The following is a 21595-nucleotide window of genomic DNA, read 5'->3' as shown; positions in this document are numbered from 1 at the left end:
TGTCTCTAATGCAAGACTGCATAAGAATCAGTCATTTTCATCACATTGTCCATCTTTATCTGTGGTATTCATTTATTCCACAAGTAATTATTAGCTACAGGGTCTGTCCTAGGTGTTGGTTGTATAATGATAAAAGAAGTGGATATCATCTCTTCCCTCATTGAGCTTACAGTATCATAAGGAAGATGGAAAAATAGCAAGTAAACAAGTAATTGTCAAGTGGGAAAGATTATGTATAAAAGCAGACAGGGTGCTGAGATAAGGAAGAGTGGTGGAACTGGAGAGGAAAAAAGGCATTATTTAGAATAAATCAGGAAGGACCTACTAAGGAAGTCGTATTTAAACTGAACCCACAAGACGAAAAGGAGATAGCCATGAATCGAGCTAGTTAAGGAGGAACAGTATGTACAAAGCCTATAATGTATTCCAGAAATTGAAAAGAGGATCTCATGGCTATGAAGACAGTGGTATGAATAAGGAGAAACAGGAATTCAGGCCCCAGACCATGCAATATCTTATAGACAGAAGTAAAGTCCTTGGATTTTATTCAATGTGAAGCATCAAGCCATTGGACAGTTTTAAGTTAAGGGAGTTCTAGCTTAGGTCTTTAAAGATTATTCTTGCTCTTATATGGAGAACAGGTTGTAAGAAATTACCAAAGAAAGCAGAGACCAGTGAGAAAGGTGTCACAGTAAGTCAGGCAAGAGATTATGGTACTATGAACTAATATGGAAAGAAGCAGACAGATTCAAGATATAATTTGGAAGAAGAATCAACAGGATTTACTGATGAATTGGATGACTGCTACTTTTTTCTTAAGCAAAGGAGCAGAGATAGTGTCATTGGTTGAGATGGTGAATATTTAGAGGGAGAGATATAGAAAAGGAAGCAGAGAGATGAATAATGAAAGAACTCAATTTTGAAAATGTTAAATCTGAGATGACCTCAAGACATCTGAATAGAGATGTAAAGTAAGTAAGCATTTGGATGTGACTGAAGTTTCACGGAACGGGCAATCCTACAGATACAAATTTAGGAATTATCAGCACATAAAAGGTATTTAAGTCCATGGGAATGAATAAAAGTGTTTAAGTAGAAAGGGGACAGAGAGAAGAAATTTAGCAAATGGAAGATAAAGAGCCAGGAAAGGGGATGAAAAAGTAACAGCCAGAGAGATGAGATAAAAACTGAGAAAGATGTCATACAGATGATTGAGTTCTACCTTGGTTGGGTTTGTTAAGTAAGTGATTTTTGAGTAAAAGAAAAACAAGAAAGTTATAGGAATTGTATTGAAACACTGAATAATGGAATTTGAGTTGGACAGGAGAAAATGCAATCTAGAAGAGGCTGTTGTGGGTAGAGTTGTGACAGGAGCAATGGATTAGAAGGCTGACACCATTTGGACTCATTGCCTTCTGGCTGATATTTAAGCAAGTGAGCTAGGATAGGAACTATTATCTAAGAATAAGAATTCAAGGTTTTGGAGGGGAGTTGTGTCTGTGATGACAGTGGCCAGGGAGTTACCAATGCAGTGATAGAAAAAAATTGTGACTGGCAGTGGATTCAAAATTGGATGTTAAAGCATCCAGTGAGCTGAATGGGTCATTTCTAAGGAGGTGGAAACTACTTAGAATGGTGACAAATATTAGACAAGGGAGTAAAAACATTAAGACTTCAAGAATACAGAGATCTTTCTTGGAGGCTATTAGATGACAGCATTCCTCAATGTTCTCTCCAACAAGACAAATGGTTTTCAAAGTGTTTTGTTATACATACTTACTTGATTTTCATTACAACTTTGTTAAATAGGTAGCCTTGATGATATTATTGCCATTTCATAGATTAAAAAAAATGAGTCTCAGTCTAGTACCAGTGCACTAGAAATAGTTATAAAGAGATACATGGTAAAGAAAGTCAATTTATTGTCCTCTATTTTAAATTAAACTCAAATTTGTGAAAAAAAATTGAGGGTGATTTATTAAATTTTTAAAGGCATTCTTTTTAAGGCTTCCTTTCAATGGCACCTTTCCTATATACAAGTATTTTGAAAATTTCTCTGTATTAAAAAAAAAAAGATTATCTTTACATTTTTTCAAAAGCGTATATTATGCAAAGTAAGGTAAAGTACCAGGCAAAGGAACTATCCGAATATTTGCTCCTTTTTATGATATGGTGAGAGCATTTTTTAAAAAAATCTGTGCTGAGATCAAATTATCATAAAATTTAACAGTAATTATTATTACAACTCCATTCTAGAGAATTATAAGAAAATGAAAAGAGTGGATGTAAGTTTATTGTTATTGTGTGTAAAAGTGAATTTTTGCACTGAGGCAATAGAGAGTAATACATGTGTATGACAAATAATACTCTTTACAATTAAAAAAACAATGGGTAAAGAAAAATTATTTTTCACTTTATTTCTAAAAAATTTTTGTTTTCTCAGGCTAAACAACACTGGATTTTCCCATCTGTTTAAGCATGCAAATTAAAACACTTAGCTGCACTTTATTGTGCTTCATTTTAACTTAGATCAGAAGAATTTTAATCAAAGCAATACTGAGGCTTTGGGGGGAACTGAATTGTAGGAACACTTGTAGTAATTTTAACTGGTCGAAATATATTGTACGCATTTCTTTATATTCAAAATTAGTTATTACTACCTACTCATTCAAATAAATGATCATTTTATCCCATTTTTTAGGTGAACAAATACAGAGGTTAAATGTTTTGCCCAGGGACATAAATTGAATCAGTAGTAGAAGTAGGATTATAACTCCAAACTACTGACTCAAAGCTTAGTCCAATGAGCCATGCTGTTTCTCAAGTAGTAAGCATATTAATTGTCCCTCCAAGCAGGAAACCGAGCTCTAAATGGAGCATGTCCCATCCAGAAGACCTACACAACATAGTAAAGAGACCTATTTCTTTCACTTGAAAAAAAATAACAAAAAAAAATAAAAACAACTTACATACTGAAGCGTCGGACTTACCTTTCTGCAGAGAGAAAATACATGTTATGAATTCAAAAAGTAATACAAAATATATGTTACAGAAAGGCACTATATTTTATACTTATAAAACCAATAGAGTGTTTTAATTTTGTTGTTCAATACTGACATTACACCTGTAATACACAGAATGCTGAATTTGCAGTATTAGACTAACACCTACATAATTCAGGAATCCATTTTCCCTTTGTTATTTAGACTAACCATAGAAAAATAGCAATTGTACAGATTTTATTTAATATTTGAATAAATGCCTCCCTGACTCATTTTTCTTATTTCAAGTTCACCCAGGTACATACTTTTTCTGACTCAGTTTTAACTCTGCAGTTTTAAAACCACAAATGAAAGACTATATTGAAAGTAGAGATTATGGAAAATTGCAAATTAAAAGTGAATGATTCAACTTCCACTTCTAGCTATGATAGAATAGCTTGTAATATTTTAACTCTCCTGTTGAGAACAACCATTTAAAAATAATATATACAACAACTATTTGGAGTCACCAGAGAAAAACTAAGGAAGCCAGTACCAGGGAATCCAAGATCCCAGAGAGGAAAAAACTGTAATGAATTGAGCCCCACATTCACCTCAGCTTTTCACTTGTGTATTGGCAGATTCTTGGCATGGGTAATAGAAGCTAAGAAGAAGTGTCAGCCTGGGCTTATGGCAATCTCACTGGGTTAGGGAGACAGATGCTGTAGTTTGAGGCTACCAAGGTGATTGTGACTTGAGAGACTAAGATACATGAATTGAGAAAACCATAGAGGAGCAAGCCCGAACTTATGTACAATGTCCCCTCAAGGCATGTGCTGACTCCTAAACTGTGCAGGGTAAAATGCAGAGAAACTAAGTGCAAAGGAACAGCTTGGATGTTAAATAGCCGAGCAGAGATTTTCACAGCCTTGGAAACCTTGGGAGACAGAGATGAAAATTTAGAAACCACCAAGGTGCTAGAGCCTAAGTAAACACCTCAGGATTTCAGAAGAGAATCCAAGAAGGCTACTTCTTAAAAATTAAAGGCTATATTTTAAGAGTTAGAACAAACTGAAAATCAATAAGGCTAACAAAATCTGAAACCCAGCATTGACTTGAGTAATGTGCTCAGTCCATATGTTATATGACTGGAGCATATCAAATCCTTTCAGGATAAAAAATAACTTCCTGTAGAATCTTTGCAATTTTTCACACATGATGTTTATCATCCAATTTAAAAATTGCCAAGCACGTAAAAAACAGGACCAAACAGAAATGCTAGAACCGAAAGTTACAAGAACTAAAACAAATTGAAAGATGAGTTAGTAACAGATTAGGCACATCAGAGAGAATAGTAAAAGTAAACTAAGAGAGAAGTATAAAATATTCAAGTTTACGTATAAAGATTAAGAGGAATAAAAACCACAGGAGAGAAAATATGAGTTATATGAAACAACATTTAAAAGTCTGATATAACAGGGGAGACTGGGTGACTCATTTAGTTAAGCAACCAACTCTTGATTTTAGCTCAGGTCATGATCTCATGGGTCATGAGTTCGAGTCCCACGTCGGGCTCCACACTGTCAGTGTCAGCTTAGGATTCTCTCTCCCTGTCTCTCTGCCCTTCGCCCCTCTCAAAATAAATAAAAGTTTTTTTAAAAGTTTGATATACCAGTAATTGGAGTCCCAGAAGAATAGGAAAGCATAAATTGAACAAAAGCAACATTTCAAATCTACTGGCAACTAATTTTACAAAACTGATGAAAGATAGCAGGTCATGAATTCAAAAAGTTCCACAAACTGTATTTAGGATAAATACAAGGAAGCTACACCCAGAGTATTATAATCAAGCATCTGAAAAACAACAATAAAAGGAAAATATCAAAAGTAGTCAGAGAAAAACTTTTTAAGCAACAAAGACTTCAGCTGACTTTTTAATAGAAACCATGGAATCCAGAAGACAATGGAATGACATTCTTAAAGTTCTGAAAAGACCAAAACTGCCAACCAAGAATTCTATACCTACAAATATACTCAGCAGAAAAGAATGTGAAATAAATTCATTTTCAGGCAAACAAAAGCAGAGAAAATTTGTTTCTAGAAGACCTACACTAAAAGAGAGTCTTAAAGGGATTTTTTCAGGTTTAAACACAGAACTGCAGGAAAAAAATTAACAGAGAGAAGGGTAAATAAATGCAAATAATAGTAAGTAAATCACTGTGGGACTTAAAATAAGTATAGAATCAATATACGTGACAACACTAAAAGTATTATCCAAGAAGTCATAAAAGCACAAACTTAAAGTAGAATGCAATGAACAAAGAATGAATCTTGGCATTTCTTATTTTAGGGTGACTAATAAAATAAAAAAATATATCACTAACAAGCTAACACATATATATATATATATATCACTAACAAGCTAACATGGGGCAAATGGAATAATTAACACTTGATTAATCCAAAAGAAGATGATACAATAGGAAATATATAGTAAAAAAAGGTAGATTTAAACCTAAATACATCAATAATTACACTTAAGTACTTGGATTAATATTCCAATTAAATGACAAAGATAGTCAAAGTGGACAGAGAAACAATAACCAACCATATACTGCTCATGAAAGATATGACTTATATATAAGGACTATTGAAGATTAGAAGTAATAATATGAAAGATATAATGTGAAATGATAACCAAAGGAAAATGGTGTAATTGTACTCATATCAGGCAAAGCAAACTTTAAAGCAAAAAGTATTACTATAGAAAAACAGTGTTTCTGAATAATGAAGAATCAACCGGAATATAAACAAATTTAAATATACCTAATAACACAATATTAAAATATGTACATGATTATAAAATAAATATATTCTAATTTCCCCTGTGATTTTTTTCACCCTTTGGTGTTTAGAAGAGTGTTGTTTAATTTCCACATATTTGTAAATGTCTCAAAATTATTTTCTGTTAATTTTTTGGTATTTATTTAGTGAAGTATACTTGACATACAAGATTACCTTCTGTTATTGATTTTTAATATCAATCCATTGATGTTGGAGAACATACATTGTCTGATTTCGATTATTTTACATTTATTGCAGCTTGTTATATGGTCTAACATATGGCCTATCCTGGAGAATTATTCCACGAGCACTTGGGAAGAATGTGAATTCTGTTGCTGTTAGGTAAACTGTCCTATAGATGTTTGTTAGGTCTAGTTGGCTTATATTGGAGATACACTTTTATATTTTCTTCTTGGTCTTCTCTCTTTATGTTCTATCCATTATTAGAAATGGGGCATTGATGTCTCACTGTTATTTTTTAATTGTCCATTTATTCAATTCTGTAAACTTTTACTTTGCATACTTTGGAGTTCTGCTGCTAGGTGCATATGTATTTAGAATTGATATGCCATCCTGATGAATTGACCCACTTTTTATTATAAAATGCCCTTCTTTGACCCAAGTCATCAGTTTTGTTTTAAAGTCTATTTTGTTTGATACCATTATACCTATTTTAAGTCTCTTTTAGTTACTGGGTCTCTGTTACAATAACCAAAGAGACTATTCCCCATTCTTTTACTTTCAAACTCTTTGCTTCTTAAGTCAAATGTGTGTCTTTTATAGCCAGCATACAGTTGGGTCATTTTTTCAAAATACATTTTGCCAATCTCCATCTTTTGATTCAAGTGCTTAATCTTTTCACATTTAATGTAATTGCTGGTAAGGTAGGACTTTTATGATTTTGTTATTTGTGTTCTATGTATTATGTTTTTTCCTTCTCAATCACTGCATTCTTCTGTGTTAGATATTTTCCAGTGTACAATTTTAATTCTCTTGTCGTTTCTTCTATTATATTATTGGAGTTAATTTTCTTAGTGGTTTCCATGGGGATTGCAATTAACATGCTATCTTAAAACAATCTACTTCAGATTAATACCAACCTAATTACAATAATATACAAAAACTTTGCTTTAGTTCCTTTCTGCTCCCCATTTTTGGTGTTATTATTATCATATAAATTATATTCTTATGTATTAATGTCCACTAACAAAGTTTTATAATTTATGCATGTATCTTTTAATTCATATAAAAAAAGAAAAGCATTACAAACAAAAATGCATTTTTACTCTTTGTCTTTTGAAGTGTGACTATCATTTATATATGCAAGAGAATGGATCTCTTTATGTTCATCATACTTTGAGTTGGTTGAACTTCCTGGATCTACAGATTAATGTTTTTCATCAAATTTGAGAAATGTCTGTCCACTGTTTCTTCAAATATTCTTCTGTCTCTTTCTTTCTCTTTTCTTCTGAGACTCCCATTATGCATATACTGGTACTTCTGATGATGTTCTGCAAATCTGTGAGGGTCTGTTCTTTCCCCCCCCGCCCCCAAATCTTTCTGTTTCTCAGACTGGACAGTCTCTATTGACCTATATTCAAGTTTGCTAATTCTACTTTTGCCAGCTCAAAATTTATTTATTTATGTATATATTTATATACATACTTATATACTTATATATAAATATATATTTATATACTTATATATAAATATATATTTATATTTATATATATATTTTAGTATATGTGCTGCTGAAGCGAGCACTATATTTATATATATAAATATGTATACATATACATGTATACACATATATATATTGTATATATATGTGTATACATGTATATGTGTGTATATATATAGTTGATATTCTTTATTCTATTTTTTTAATGTTTATTTTTGACAGAGAAAGAGAGAGCATGAACAAGGTAGGAGCAGAGAGAGACAGAGACAGAATTTGAAGCAGGCTCCAGAGCCTGAGCTGTTAGCACGGAGCCTGATGTGGGGCTTGAACTCACAAACCTGACATCATGACCTGAACCAAAGTCGAATGTTTAACCTACTGATCCTCCCAGGCACCCTGATATTCTCTAAGTCATCTTTCTCATATTTCTCTTTAATTCCTTAGCTATGATTTCCTTTAGCTCTTTAAACATGTTTATAGTAGCTGATTTTAATTCTTTGCCTAGTAAGCTTAACATCTAAGATTCCTCAGGGGTAGTATGTATTAACTGCTTTTTCCACTGTATATGGGCCATAACTTCCTGTGTCTTAGCAAGTCTTGTAATTATTTTTTGTTGTTGTAAACTGAAATTTTTATGCAATATAATGTGGTACCTTCATACCACAGGGGTTATTGTTGTTGCTATTTGTTGTTGTTGTTGTTTTTAGTGACTTTCCTAGACTAATTCTGTAAAATTACTATTTTTTGTTTTATATATATATATATATATATATATATATATATATACATATTGATGTCTCTGCTTGGTGAGCTTAGTGATCAGCTAATAATTGCAGGATGACTTTTTCATAAGTCTTGAAACAATAAGTGTCCAAGATTTTGCCAAGAGACTCTGTGTGTTTGTGTTGGGTATGCCTTCAGTGCTCTGGCATCTTATAAGTCTGCCTTAGCCTTCACTTCCTGTTTGCACTGGGTCTCAGGTTGGGCTAGAAATGAGAAATAGGGCCTTTTACTTTTTCTGAGAGATGCATACAGCCCTACACCACCGTGTGGCCTTCTAGATCCCTAGAAATATTTTGGAGCTTTTCAAAGCCCACTGTGCATATCTGATTCCCAGATTTCCCTTTAAAAAAACGTATTCATTTTTGAGAGAGAGAGAGAACGAGGGAAGGGCAGAGAGAGAGTGTGACAGAGGATCTGAAGCAGGCTTGCGCTGCTGACAGCAGCAAGCCCAGTGTGGGGTCGAACTCACAAACCATGAGATCATGACTTGAGCTTCAGCTCACTCAACTGACTGAGCCACCCAGGCACCCCCAGATTTCCCTTTTAAGTTTTTTTCTGTTTTAGGTAGCTGTGATGTTAAACAATTACCACTCACTGTTTTGGACAATGCCTTGGGGATAGAGCCCTCTTCACCGAGCAAACCCTAGTTCAGGTAAAATAAAGGCAAATATTATGAATGGCGGCTGTTCCAGGGAGTTGCTGGATGGGTCAAATAGTGACAATTGACTGGGGATTTTTTGGGAGCTCCAAATTCATTCTCTCCCCTTCATTGTCTACTTGGGTGATTTTCATAGCTACTATGGTGTAAGGCTCCTGGGTTTCAAGGTTACGATAGACCTGAGGAGAGGGTAACCAGAACAGGGCAAGTTAAAATGCTGCAAAGCTTGCTGTTTTCACCAAAATTCAGTTATTTTTCTTGAATAAATGCTCTTTAGATTGTGCAAGTCTTTGCTTTATTTCTAGAAGTCAGAAAAAGTTAATTTTGACAATTTTTATGAATGTTCTTATTGCTTTTATAGAAGAAAATCAGAAGTCTTTACTCTGCCATTCCAGAAGTGCCTTTGGTTTTGAGATTTTGTTGAAGTAAAGTAGTATACAGCAATAAAAGTAATGACTACTGTTTCATGCAACCACATTGACGAATCTCCCAGAAATGACATTGAGCCAAAGAAGCCAGACAGAAAGAGTACCTATTGCTTAGTTTTATTTATGTGACCTTCCCAAAACAGTTAAAATGAGTCTGTTGTGATGAGAGTGAGAATATTAGTTATCTTTAGGATGGTTAACTGGAATAGAACATGAGAAAATATTGTAGGATGTTGGTAATGTTCCATATCTTGACCTGGATGGTGGTTACACGAGTGAATTTATTTACTAAAATTCTTTGAGCAATACACTATGTGAACTTTATGGTATGAATGTATACTCTTTGAAAAAAAAAACACTTTAAAAACAAACAAAAGTAAATGGTTAACCTCAGTCCCTTTTTTAATTCTTGGATATAGATTCCCTCGCAGAGTGTTATGTAAGGAGTGAAAGTTCTCATATTTGTGGTTAAGAGAGTCAAATGTGTACCATAGAGACATAGGAATGATTTGTTTCTAATATTATTGTTTCTTCTAATTAACAGAAGCATATATGTCTACAAAGCGCTATGATTCTTAAACTGCTTTCACATATATTATCTTGTCATCTGTATAGCTATTGAAGTTGGAGGTCAAGTGTTACATTTTCCAAATGAGTACACTCAGATGAAGAATCAAAATCTGTGAATAATAGACTGAGGATTGATACCTTATGTGTCTGACTCTTAGATTATTATGCTTCTTTACCACACCTACAGTCTTCAGAGTTGCTCGACACCAACTTATAAAAATTAGATGTGTGTCAATGGTTTCAGAACTCTCTAAAATTCTCTTAAATCAGTTCTTAAAGTATGATATTAATTCTTGAATCTCTAGATAATCCCAAGATTCTAGAAACAGACAGAATTCTGAACTTCCTCTTTTAAGAGTCTCTGTGAGATACAAGAGTATTTATCATCTAATTTAAACATATATTTTGAGAGATTTCATAATGCTCGCTCATTAGATATCACATACTTTTTATGATAGGAACTCATCCCTTATTATACTAAGTTTCTATTCTGCAGCCTGTTGTTTCCGTGACTTCTACTCAAATATAGAATGATTGATCACAGTCTATGATTCCTTTCTAAATATCTGAGGAATATTAAAAACCATCTTCACATTAGTGATCATTTCCCTACTTCATTTAAGCTTTCCTCCTATCACTTCTTAAATATTTGCATATTTGTTGAACTTCTCCCTATCAGAAAATATCCTTGTCTTGTCATTTCATCTATGCTATGAAGCTTTATTCTAGAAAACAGTACTCTGGTTAAGACCTGGTCAATGTTAATACAAAGATTTTATTGTTTTTATTGTTTTTGATATATCATGATTACTATATAATATTCTGCCATGTTTATGTAAATTTCTAACATCTATTTCTTTTACTTAGGTGATTTAATCTGCAATTGTTCCCTGAATTAAAGATATTTGATTTGTGAAGATGTGTTTTCTTAAGTAATAGGCATGCCAGCTAACTTTGCATCTTTAGCTAGTTTAATAAGTATACTCTCAACATAAATCCTGGGATCACAAATGAGAATAATAAATAAAGCAGGGCCCACAAAGCTGCTATGTATTTGTGAATAGTTAGTAGAAAGCCTTAATTTGCTTTTCAGGCAAATGAAGAATAGCACACAAGTGAGAAAGTGCCATTTATAAAGAGAATAAGGGGCTTGGAATATTTATTTATTCTTTTGCAATTAAGTTCTAAATAGCTGATGAAATGCCACTCCAGATCCCAAACAGAAAGCAACTTTAGTTGGATTTTCTCTGCCCCTCATCTTGAGCAAAAAACTTAACTTCTCAACCACTTGAAGACTCAAGGGGGAGAGAGGGGCGATTTTTCTTTCACATATCTCTCTACAGCGTCATACCCTTTTTACCTCCTTGGAGCACACCTTTCCCCTTATATCCAACCAAGATACAGTACACGGAATCTGTTCAGTCCCACAACTAATATTACTTTCCTCTTGGGCTTCAGGAAAAGCTATAGATGGATGACGTGAGTTACTGGGGTACATTGCTTCATCAACTCAGAACAGCCTGAAAACAGTAACCCTTCTCTCCTAAGCCAGCTCAGTTCTTTTCATTTGATGCTCTCTCCTTGAGTCCAAACCATCAAAATCACTGCCTTTCTTCCTAGTTCAGACTGCTTCCATCCTCAAGCCGAGGGCAGATAAGCGCCCCCACCTTTTTTTTTTTTTTTTTTTTTAGAAAACTTTATCATTGAAGGCAGGGCCTTTTTCTGGCTGGATCAGTTTTGGGCTAAAGCTACCGTTCTTGTAGGCATCTGAGTATTAACCTTGTGTGAGGTCTTTGGGATTGAACCCACAGAAATCCCATGATCAACCTTCTTTCCTTTATTCTGGGTATGTGATATATGCAGAGATTGCCTGAGTTCAGCTTTTCATTATCAGCTGTTCCTACGTTTGTTCTTTCCCTTCTTTTCTCATGTTCTTTTTTACCATCCAGACCCACAGTTCCTTGAAAACCTTATTTCCTTGTAGAGCCTTGTCTAATCCACACCAGGTCCCCTCTAAACATATAAACAAGTTCGTCGACCCACCTCAGTAGCCCTCTCTTCCAGCATTCAGGGATACCATCACTTTGCTATCTCTCTACTTTTCTAATCATATTATTAAATACAGTAAAATTGGGGCGCCTGGGTGGCTCAGTCGGTTAAACGTCCAATTTCAGCTCAGGTCATCTCTCATTTTGTGAGTTTGAGCCTGGTGTGGGGCTCTGTGCTTGGAGCCTGCTTCAGATTCTGTGTCTCCTTCTCTCCCTGCCCCTCACCTGCTCACACTCTGTCTCTCTCAAAAATAAATGAGCATTAAAAAAAAACTTAAAAAATAAATAAATACAGTAAAATAATAGTACATTTTCTTCAATTATACTTTCATCTCTGTCTCTGGACATAGATCCAATTTGGGGGATGAGGCCAAGAGTAATTTAGAGGCTATCTGATAAAATGCACCACAGCAAAAGAGACTAAGAATATACTTTAATGTCTACTTATTTTAATATTTTGTTATGGAACATGTTTGAAATATACCAAAGTAGAGGAATATTATATTGAACTCTCGGGTATCCATCACCCAACTTCTACAATTGTCATAGTCTGCTTATGTTTGTTATTTTTAATTTTTTAAATTTATTTTGTAAATGTTTATTTATTTTTGAGAGAGAGCGAGTGTATGTGTGTGAGTGGGGGAGGGTCAGAGAGAGAGGGAAACAGAGGATCTAAAGCAGACTGACAGCAGAGAGCCCCATGTGGGGCTCAAACTCAGAAACCATAAGATCATGATCTGAGCCCAAGTTAGATGCTTAACCAACTGAGCCGTTCAGCTGGTTATTTTTAGAAGAAATGTTTTTGGTAACTATATTGTATTAATATTGCTTTCTCATGAATTATTATTCCCCATGACCAATCTGCTCTTTATTCTAAATCTAGTCCTGAAACCAAATTAAACACAGTTAAAAAAAAAAAAAAAGTTAGGGGTAGAAAAAGAAAAACGAACAAACTGAATATAGTTCTTCTAATTCCAGCAGTATCTCTTTTGTATTATCTTTACCATATAAGGCAAGTTATGACATAAAATGTCTTATAAATTCTCAATGGCTAAAGGGGATTCTAGACTATTGAAGTTACTTTTCTTTCACCACGCTAGTGTTGTAATGATTATCCTACGTTGTATTCTTTGGTGAACCTCTGGACAAAATTGAATCAGTTTCAATCCAGGCAGGTTGGGCCTGGGGATATCTGCAGCATCTACAAGAAGAGGAGAAGAAGCCTTCAAACAACTATAACAGTGAGGTCTGGTTTATATCACTTCTGGATAATCAAACACTTTGACAAAGTTACAACAAAGAGTAGTTAGCCATGGTTGTGTTTCTAGATGAGGTGAATCAAGTGACAATTAGTGGAAACATGCTATGAGGATAATTTTCTTCATATCTTTATTGATGTCCTGGATAAAAATTTCAGAGCATATTGTCAGACTCACAGGGAACTGAATTAAGTGGTTTGCTAATATCCTGGAATGGCGAGAGAAATGACTTGAAAGTTGATAAAATGTTAGTCTGAAAACAAAGTGTAAAATCAGAGATGACAAATACAAGGTGAGGTTTAACTTCAAAGAAATTCCCAAAAATTTATTTTGAAAGATAATCCTTCCACTCTACTTTTCATTTGACAGACTTGTACTAAAACAATTTTGTGGACAAAATTGAGGGATTTCAAAGATTAATGGCAAAATCAACAAAAGTAGAGAAAAATTCAGCCTACAAGAGGTTCCAGAGAGTTCCCTAGCTTCTTCCAGCATGTGAGGATACAATCGGAAGTCTGAGACATGGAAGACGGTCCTCACCAACCCTGCTGGCACTCTGAGCTCAGACTTCCATCCTCCAGAACTGTGAGAAATAAATTTCTGTTGTTTATAAGCCACCCAATCTGTGATATTTTGTTAGAGCAGACAAATGTACTATGACAAGGACAATGCTGAATGGTGTGTTTGTGTGTGCTTAAAAAGGGTTACAAAGAAGAGACTTAAAGAAGGACCCACTGTTTTGGGCCAAATTCCTTTTATCTTCAAAAAAACAACAAAAAAAGTAAAAAAACAAAAAAGTATTTTTCTTGGTTCTTTTTCCAAAGTGTGGCTTTCATGTGTACTTTTTAATAGAAAGGATTCTTTGGCAATGAAAAAGCTAGTCTTAATTGACTTCCCACTCTCCCCAGCAGCAAGTGACTTGCTGGTGACTAGGGCTGTAAAGGAACAGCTCCTCCTGGCAAGCACGGTCTTCCCCCCCCATCCCCACCCCACACACTAAAATGTCGTATATTCACATAGTGCAAAATTTTCAAAAAATGTAAAAAGGCATATAGTGAAAACTTGTCCTCTTGTTCTGTCCACCGTTTACACAGCTCTCTTTTCCACACACACACACAGCCATAATTAATTCTTATATATTCTTGACAGATTATTCTTAACAGATTTCTTTATGAATTGACCAGAAAATATCAATATATAGTTGTATTCTTCCTCTTTTTATAAAAAATAGCACATAATATACACTGGCTTATATCATTTTTTTCACATTTAAATATACATCTTAATGATCAATACCAGAGAGCTTCCTCAGTTTTTTATTTTTTTTTTAAAATTTTTTTTTTTAACATTTATTTATTTTTGAGACAGAGAGAGACAGAGCATGAACGGGGGAGGGTCAGAGAGAGAGGGAGACACAGAATCTGAAACAGGCTCCAGGCTCTGAGCTGTCAGCACAGAGCCCGACGCGGGGCTTGAACTCACGGACCGCGAGATCATGACCTGAGCTGAAGTCGGCCGCTCAACCGACCGAGCCACCCAGGCGCCCCTTCCTCAGTTTTTTAAACCACTGTGTAAGTACTTCACTCTGTAAATGTTCAAGAACTTTTTAACTAGTCTCCTATTGATGGGCATGTGAGGTGTTTCCAGTTTTATATTTCAAGCAATACTGACCTAGATAACATTACACATAATGTCATTTCACATGTGGGCAAGTATATCTGCAGGATAAATTCCTGAAAGTGTGATGTATGTGCAGTTTTAATAAACCTTGAAAATGTCTTTCCATCAGAGTTGTGCCACTTTCAATTCTCCCTAATGTATGAGGAGGGCTGTCTTCCTAAAAACAACAAAATGTGTTATCAAGCTCTTAGACCATTACCAAACTGGAAGCTGATATATCAGTGTAGTTTTAACATTTATTTCTCTTATTACTAGTGTACTTGATCATCTGTTTATGTTTATAAGCCATTTCTATTTTTTCTATGACATATATGTCATGTGACATATCTTTATGTGTATTCCTATTTTTCTAGTATGTGATTAGTCTTTTATTGGTTTCTAGTAGCTCTTCATATGTTAGGGAGGTTGGTATTTGTCTATGACATAAGTTTCTCATTGTGTCATTTATCTTTTGACTTTGTTTATAGTTTCATATGTTGTTAAATTTATTTTATTTTATTTTATTTTAATTTAATTTATTTTATTTTATTTTATGGATTCTAGAGTTTGAGTCAGAAAAAACCTTCTCCACTGAAATGTTAGAAAGGAACTTCCTGTGCTTTCTTCTAATACTCACATGCTTTCATTATTTTGTATGTATATCTTCAATTCGTTTGAAATTTATCCTGGTTCTGCTACCTTGCTAGAGTATGGTATGACGTATGAGTCCAACATCTTTTCTTCAGATATTCTATCACCATTTATTGAAGTGTTTATCTTTTCTCCACTGATTTGAAATGCTATCTTTTTCATGTGGTGAATTGTAGTATGCATTTGGAATTATTCCTGGGCTTTGTATAATATTATATTGGTCAGTTTGTCTAATGATGAACTAATACCACTGTGATGTGTTCAGGTTTTATGCTTATGTTTTTGTAAGACATTTGATAATTTCCCCTCATTGCCCTTTCCCTCCCCCAGTTTTCCTTCCCATTTTTGATAATTTTTCCATAAAACGTCATGATCACTTTGCCTAGTTTCAAAAAACTCACTGTCAATATTTTGCTTTTTGTGCTCTTGTTGAAATTATAAATGAACTCAGAAAGAATTGACATTTTTTAATGTTAACTCTACCAACTAGATACATCTTCACTCTGTACAGAATTTCTTGTGTGTCCTCCAGTAGGATTTTAACACTTCTTATTAAGTTTATTCCCCTGCCTTTAATCTTCTTTTCTTTTTAAAATGAGTACTTTCTTCCATTATATATTTATACTGTTTGTTGTTTTTATTTTGTATATTAATTTTGTGCCCCACTACTTTGCTAAATAGCTTTTCTAGTTGAGTCTCATGAGTTTTCCAGGTATATAATTATAATACCTTGCAGGAAGATTCATAATGGATGCTGATACAATCTCAGAAAGGACAAATATAGATACATTATGGACTCTTGGGTACTCTAGACCAGACTAGGTAATGCTCAGTGTTCAAAAACTATAGTATCATTTTAGAAGGGATGTATTGGAATGATGATTGTTTTAAAACAAATAATTCATTATGATCTTAATCCTAGTCATCATAATTGCCCTCACACTTATATTTATAGAGAGCACTCTATTTTATTTTATCTATTTATTTATTTAAACAAATTTTTAAATTTTTATTTATTTTAGAGAAAGTGAGGACATGTGCGCATGAGCAGGGATGGGCAGAGGGAGAGACAGAGAGGGAGAGAATCTTAAGCAGGCTCCACGCTCAGCATGGAGCCTGACATAGGGCTCAATCCCATGACCTTGGGAGTATGACCTGAACCAAAATCAAGTCGGATGTTCAACTGACTGACCCACCCAGGCATGCCACGAGAGCACTCTATTTTTAAAAATTACTGATACAAAGCTACCAATCTGTTACCACTATTGTTATTACCAAACATTTCAAAAATACTTCTAAGATATTCATATAAGGCTCATGGAGTTTAACTCTAATACAGTATCATAAAGAAAAAATCCAGTTGTGTATGCAAGCAACTACCCATCAGTCCTGAAGTGGGATTTATATTTAAGTAGCTTAAATGAGTTGCTTTGTGTTTATGATGGGCACAGCAAATCCTCCTTGCTGGTTGTTAAACCCTCCTCACCTAACAATGATCTTCTTTGTTGATCTTCAGGGCATGGTGTCTCATCTGTTTAGTTTGGCTTTTTATTTGACTTTCATTGACTTTGCAGCCAAGCCTGTTTTCTTTGTTTGATATGTTAGCTCAAATATGTAGGTGAACTCAGCCATTCAATGATAGGCATATAATTTTTAAAAATAACATATACTAGATTTTGATGAAAGAATATATTTTTCTCTTGCAAATGGAGAAGAAATGTTTGACTTTATTTTATTTTTTATTTTACAGACAGCATGCAAGTGGGGGAGAGTGGCAGAAGGAGGAAGAGAAAGAGAGAGAGAGAGAGAGAGGAGAGAGTGAATGAATCTGAAGCAGGCGCCACGTTCAGCTCGGAGACTAGCACAGAGCCCAACGGCGCTCAGTCCCACGACTCTGGGATCATGACCTGAGCCAGAACCAAGAATCAGATGCTCAACCAACTGAGCCACCTAGGGGCCCCCAAATGTTTGACTTATGAATAATAACTTGCTGTCTTTTAGAGGACTTATCCAACTGTCTTTTACTAGGAGACACAGATGTCTGGTTGCTGAATTTCTGTTAGCCTTTTTTCTATACGCAGTTCTCAACCTCAGATTAGATAGAGACAACTTTACATCTTCTTTAAGCACTTCCTAAGGTATTAGCACCCTTTAGTGCTAGTTTCTGAGGAGCCACAGCTGTCACCCAAGTCTTAGTACTGAGCTAGCCACGGTCAGATACAATGTGGTATGTTGAAGAATCTTCTCATTTGAAGACCTCACAAGTTGTGCCATATTTCCAACTACTAGGAAAAATGTAAACATATCTATTGGGAAGTATGTCAATGAACACCAATGATGTATAAGAGAAAAACCAAAGATTGTGAACATGTACATATGTACCTGTGGGTACTGAAATCCTGATTTGGTCTAGTAAATTCAACTTCATTGCCTTCTTTCTGGTATGGTTGAATCTCAACATTTTACCTCTCTTCTACAAAATTCTCTTTAATAAAGCCAAGTTATAAAATGCTTTTAAAATCCTAAAGTTTTATATAAATTTTAGTTTTCTCTGAGACATTAATTCTGGTGTAAAACCAGTGAAACTTATAATCAAATAATGTGAGGTATTCAAATCTTAAGGACTGCGTTGAGAGATGTTGACAATTAGAATATTCTCATCAGTAGGAGGTTTGTGTTGGCTCCAAATGTGGATTACTTATGTAAATGCCCCCTTTGGAACCTCTGTTTATATGATAGAGACCTTAGGGGATGTTAGAAAGGGTGTTGTCTTGTTTTATAGACTTTCTGATTTGTTAACATACTTGAAGTTTCAATATTCAAAAGTCATTCACGTAACCTCGTTTTTTATTTTGAAAAGTTTCAGATACTTACTTGTGAACGCTTCCCAAGAACATTTCGTTGTGTCTGGGGTGTACTATGACATTTACACTCTTTCACTTTCTTCTCTGGGTTATTTTAAAACATAGGGCTTTTCAAACATTGTACCTCTTTCAAAGAAAGAAGACTCAGAGAAGAAGGGGCAGAACCAATCCCAGGTTTTTTCATTGACCAACAAAAGAGCAAAGGAAGGCACTCTTCTCCTATTTTCTAATTGACCAAGATAGGAGAATTTTTTAATACTAAGGGCCCTAATTTTATTTCTGGAATTATTTGATTATCTCAGTTTGCTGATGCTAATTGATATCAAATCAATAAGCAGGAACTTGAAACAATCTCCCATCCTTTTGTGCAGTAGGAGTGTGGGGCAGCTGGTGGATCACAGGAATAGGGTTGGGGAGTTGTTGTTGTTGTTACTGTTGTTCATTTGAGCAGTTGGTATTATGAAGATTGTATATAAGGTTACCTTATTTCTGCATCTTCTCAACTGTTTTGCCTTATATTTACCCTTTTCCTCTCCCACTTGACAAGATTTCGCTTTACATTCAAAGATCTTTTTGCTGTGTTTGTCCTGTTTTAGCCTAGTGGTGATCACCTTTTAGGGCTGGTGCTGCCCACTTGGACAGTTGTGTCATTGGGTTCTGTTGCACATGTTTGATGTAGATGACACATTTCTTTCTATAAACTTGGACTACTTTGCCAACTTGCTGACCTTTGTTATGTCCTCATACAACCTGAACTGTTTCATCCTTTCAGATGGACATGGATGGAACATTGTACTTCTGTCTCAGCTCTTTGGAAAGAGGGAAAGACACAATCTTCCTGCAACTGTGGGAAGGTGTATTGAAATGTCTTTTATGGTTCTTGCTCTGGTTAGAAGTCACAAAGGGATTGAATTTCATTTTGGCTGCTGTTGCTTCAGCAATGGCCATAAAAGAGAAAAGAAGATGGTTTTTAGAGCAGTTTCTCTAATATAATCTCTTGGTCTGCTCAAGTGTATGGTTCTGACTTTCTAATCTCTGCTCAGCCTTTTTCCTGGCCTAGTCAGTGTTTTTCTTTTAAAAGCTAGGATGTATAGTTTTACACATGTGGAATCCTAGTTAGGCATTAGGCACCCTCTTTTATTTTTTTTTAATTCTTTTAAGTTTATTTTATTTATTTTGAGAGTGAGAGAGAGTGCAAGCAGGGGAGGGGCAGAGAGAAGGGGAGAGAGAGAATCCCAAGCAGTAGAGCCCAATGCAGGGCTCCATCTTACTAACCATAAGATCATGACATGAGCCAGAATCAAGAGTCAGATGCTCAACTGACTGAGCTACCCAGGTGCTCCTAGTTTCCCCCTTTTAAATGAATGTTTGATTTCATCTTTTCTTTTACTGTTGTTGTTGTTGTTGTTTTAAGTTTAAAGAGGCATGTTTTAAGTCATATCAGAGAGAGGTGCAGCTCAGGCTGCACCCTGAGCAGGTAATGCTTGAGCAGAGACTTGAAGGAGGTGGGAGAGTGAGTTTTGTGGATACCTAAGGGAAGAGGGGGTGGCAGGTATGTTATCCTGAAACAGGGAGGCCAGTGTATCTGGAATGCAGTAGGACATGTACCTAGACAGACAGCAGAAGCTGAATCATGTGGGACCCTATAGGCTACATGTGAGAACTTTGGGTGTCACTCTGAATAAAAGTGGAGCCATGAGAGGGGGTTTGAACAGAGAAATGACATGATGTGACTAATATTTAAAAAAGAAGCACTCAGGCTGCTCTACTAAGAGAAGACTATTAGATGGATGAGGGCCTAGGCTGGGGAAACCAGTGACGAGGCTTCTTTAGTGAATTGTAATGGCCTGGACCAGAATAGTAGGCAGCAAAGGAAGTGGTGAGAAGTGACTGGAATCTGGATATATTTTGCATATAGGGCTGACATAACTTTTTGAAGGATTTTTGTAAGGTGTGGGAAAAAAAGAGGTGAGTAAAAGATGGCTCCAAAGTTTTGGGCCCAAGAAACTGGAGTTTCTGAGAGAACAAGACTGGAACATGAACAATTATTTGGAGTTGGGGTGAAGATGGCGATCCAAAGTTTGGATTTGGATATGTTAATTTTGAGATTAAAAATGTCTACTAGACTTAAAAGTAGAAAGGTTCACTAGACCTACAAAGTCATGAGACTGGCTGGGAACTACCAGGGAAAGAGGATGGATACACACACAAGAGACTAAATCCTGGGTCCCTCTTGCATTAAGAGGTGCTGGAGATGAGGAGAAACTGTCTGATTTGTTGCTCACAGTGAAAGTTGTAGAGGAGTACATTTTGAGGAAATTTATATTCACCTTACTTCCCAATTCAAACCCTAAGAAAGTGGGGTATTTGCTTCCCAGACGTAACAAATATTGAGTATCTGTTGCTTAAGAAGCATAGAACTCTAGAAATGTTCAGAATTTGTACAGAAAGTAGACAAAGTCATCTCCACATTGGGGACACTAAAACCTCTAAAAAAATAGTATAGAGCTAGCATCAGTAAATTTAGACATGGCTTATAAATGTGTCAAATGTAGGTAAGTGGAGTAATAGGCAGAGCTGGGAAGTGATAGCCAGTGTTTTTAAGAAGAAAAGCCATGTGGTTAGTTTAGAAATGGTTCGTGAAAGAGGTGAGCCTTGATCCAAATTTAGGAAGGAGAGAGCATGGATTTGTAGAAAGGAGAGAATTTCAAAATTGAGACAGGCCCATTAGCCACTGGATTAGTAGGACTAGTTTTTGATGAATGAGTCATTTCTTCTTTATTGTATCACTCAGGATCATAAGAACAGATGGCTCACCCAAAAAGAGCAATTTAGGAGAATATAATTAATGAACTATTTATAAAATTATAAGCAGGGTTAAATCAATAGGAAGGGCCAGGCTAGATTCTGTAGGTCCAGGGAACAGGCAAGGCAACTATGGTTGTAATTATAGGACAGGACAAGCTGACAGGGGCTGTGGTCTTCAGTGAAGGACCACAGGCACTGCCAACCTGTAATGTGGCTTGGAGAGAAGTAGGGGAATAAATACCCAAATTCAATGTCCTTCCATTGTCTGATATCCTGTTGGAGCCTCTCATTAGCAAGTTTCAGCAAAAACTAAAGGGCAAACAAGTCTAGTGATGTGTTCCATACAAATCAGCCGCTTAGG

The 21595-nt window shown here is 35.3% G+C and overlaps 1 long non-coding RNA gene and 1 pseudogene across 1 annotated transcript; one reads left to right on the top strand and one right to left on the bottom strand.

Moving 5' to 3' along the window:
* Window positions 1-6082: 6082 nt before the first annotated feature.
* Window positions 6083-17352, top strand: LOC107179284. The gene is made up of 4 exons (XR_001509873.2): window positions 6083-6167; window positions 8854-8941; window positions 13622-13837; window positions 17313-17352. It is a non-coding gene; the product is annotated as an uncharacterized LOC107179284 (long non-coding RNA).
* A 1469-nt stretch (window positions 17353-18821) lies between these two features.
* Window positions 18822-19344, bottom strand: LOC107179282 (annotated as a pseudogene).
* Between the last annotated feature and the right edge of the window lie 2251 nt (window positions 19345-21595).

The sequence above is a fragment of the Panthera tigris genome, chromosome C1, assembly GCF_018350195.1.
Source record: "Panthera tigris isolate Pti1 chromosome C1, P.tigris_Pti1_mat1.1, whole genome shotgun sequence".
Lineage (NCBI taxonomy): Eukaryota > Metazoa > Chordata > Mammalia > Carnivora > Felidae > Panthera > Panthera tigris.
Note: the sequence above shows the minus strand (reverse complement) of the source record. Positions and strands in the feature narration are given on the sequence as shown.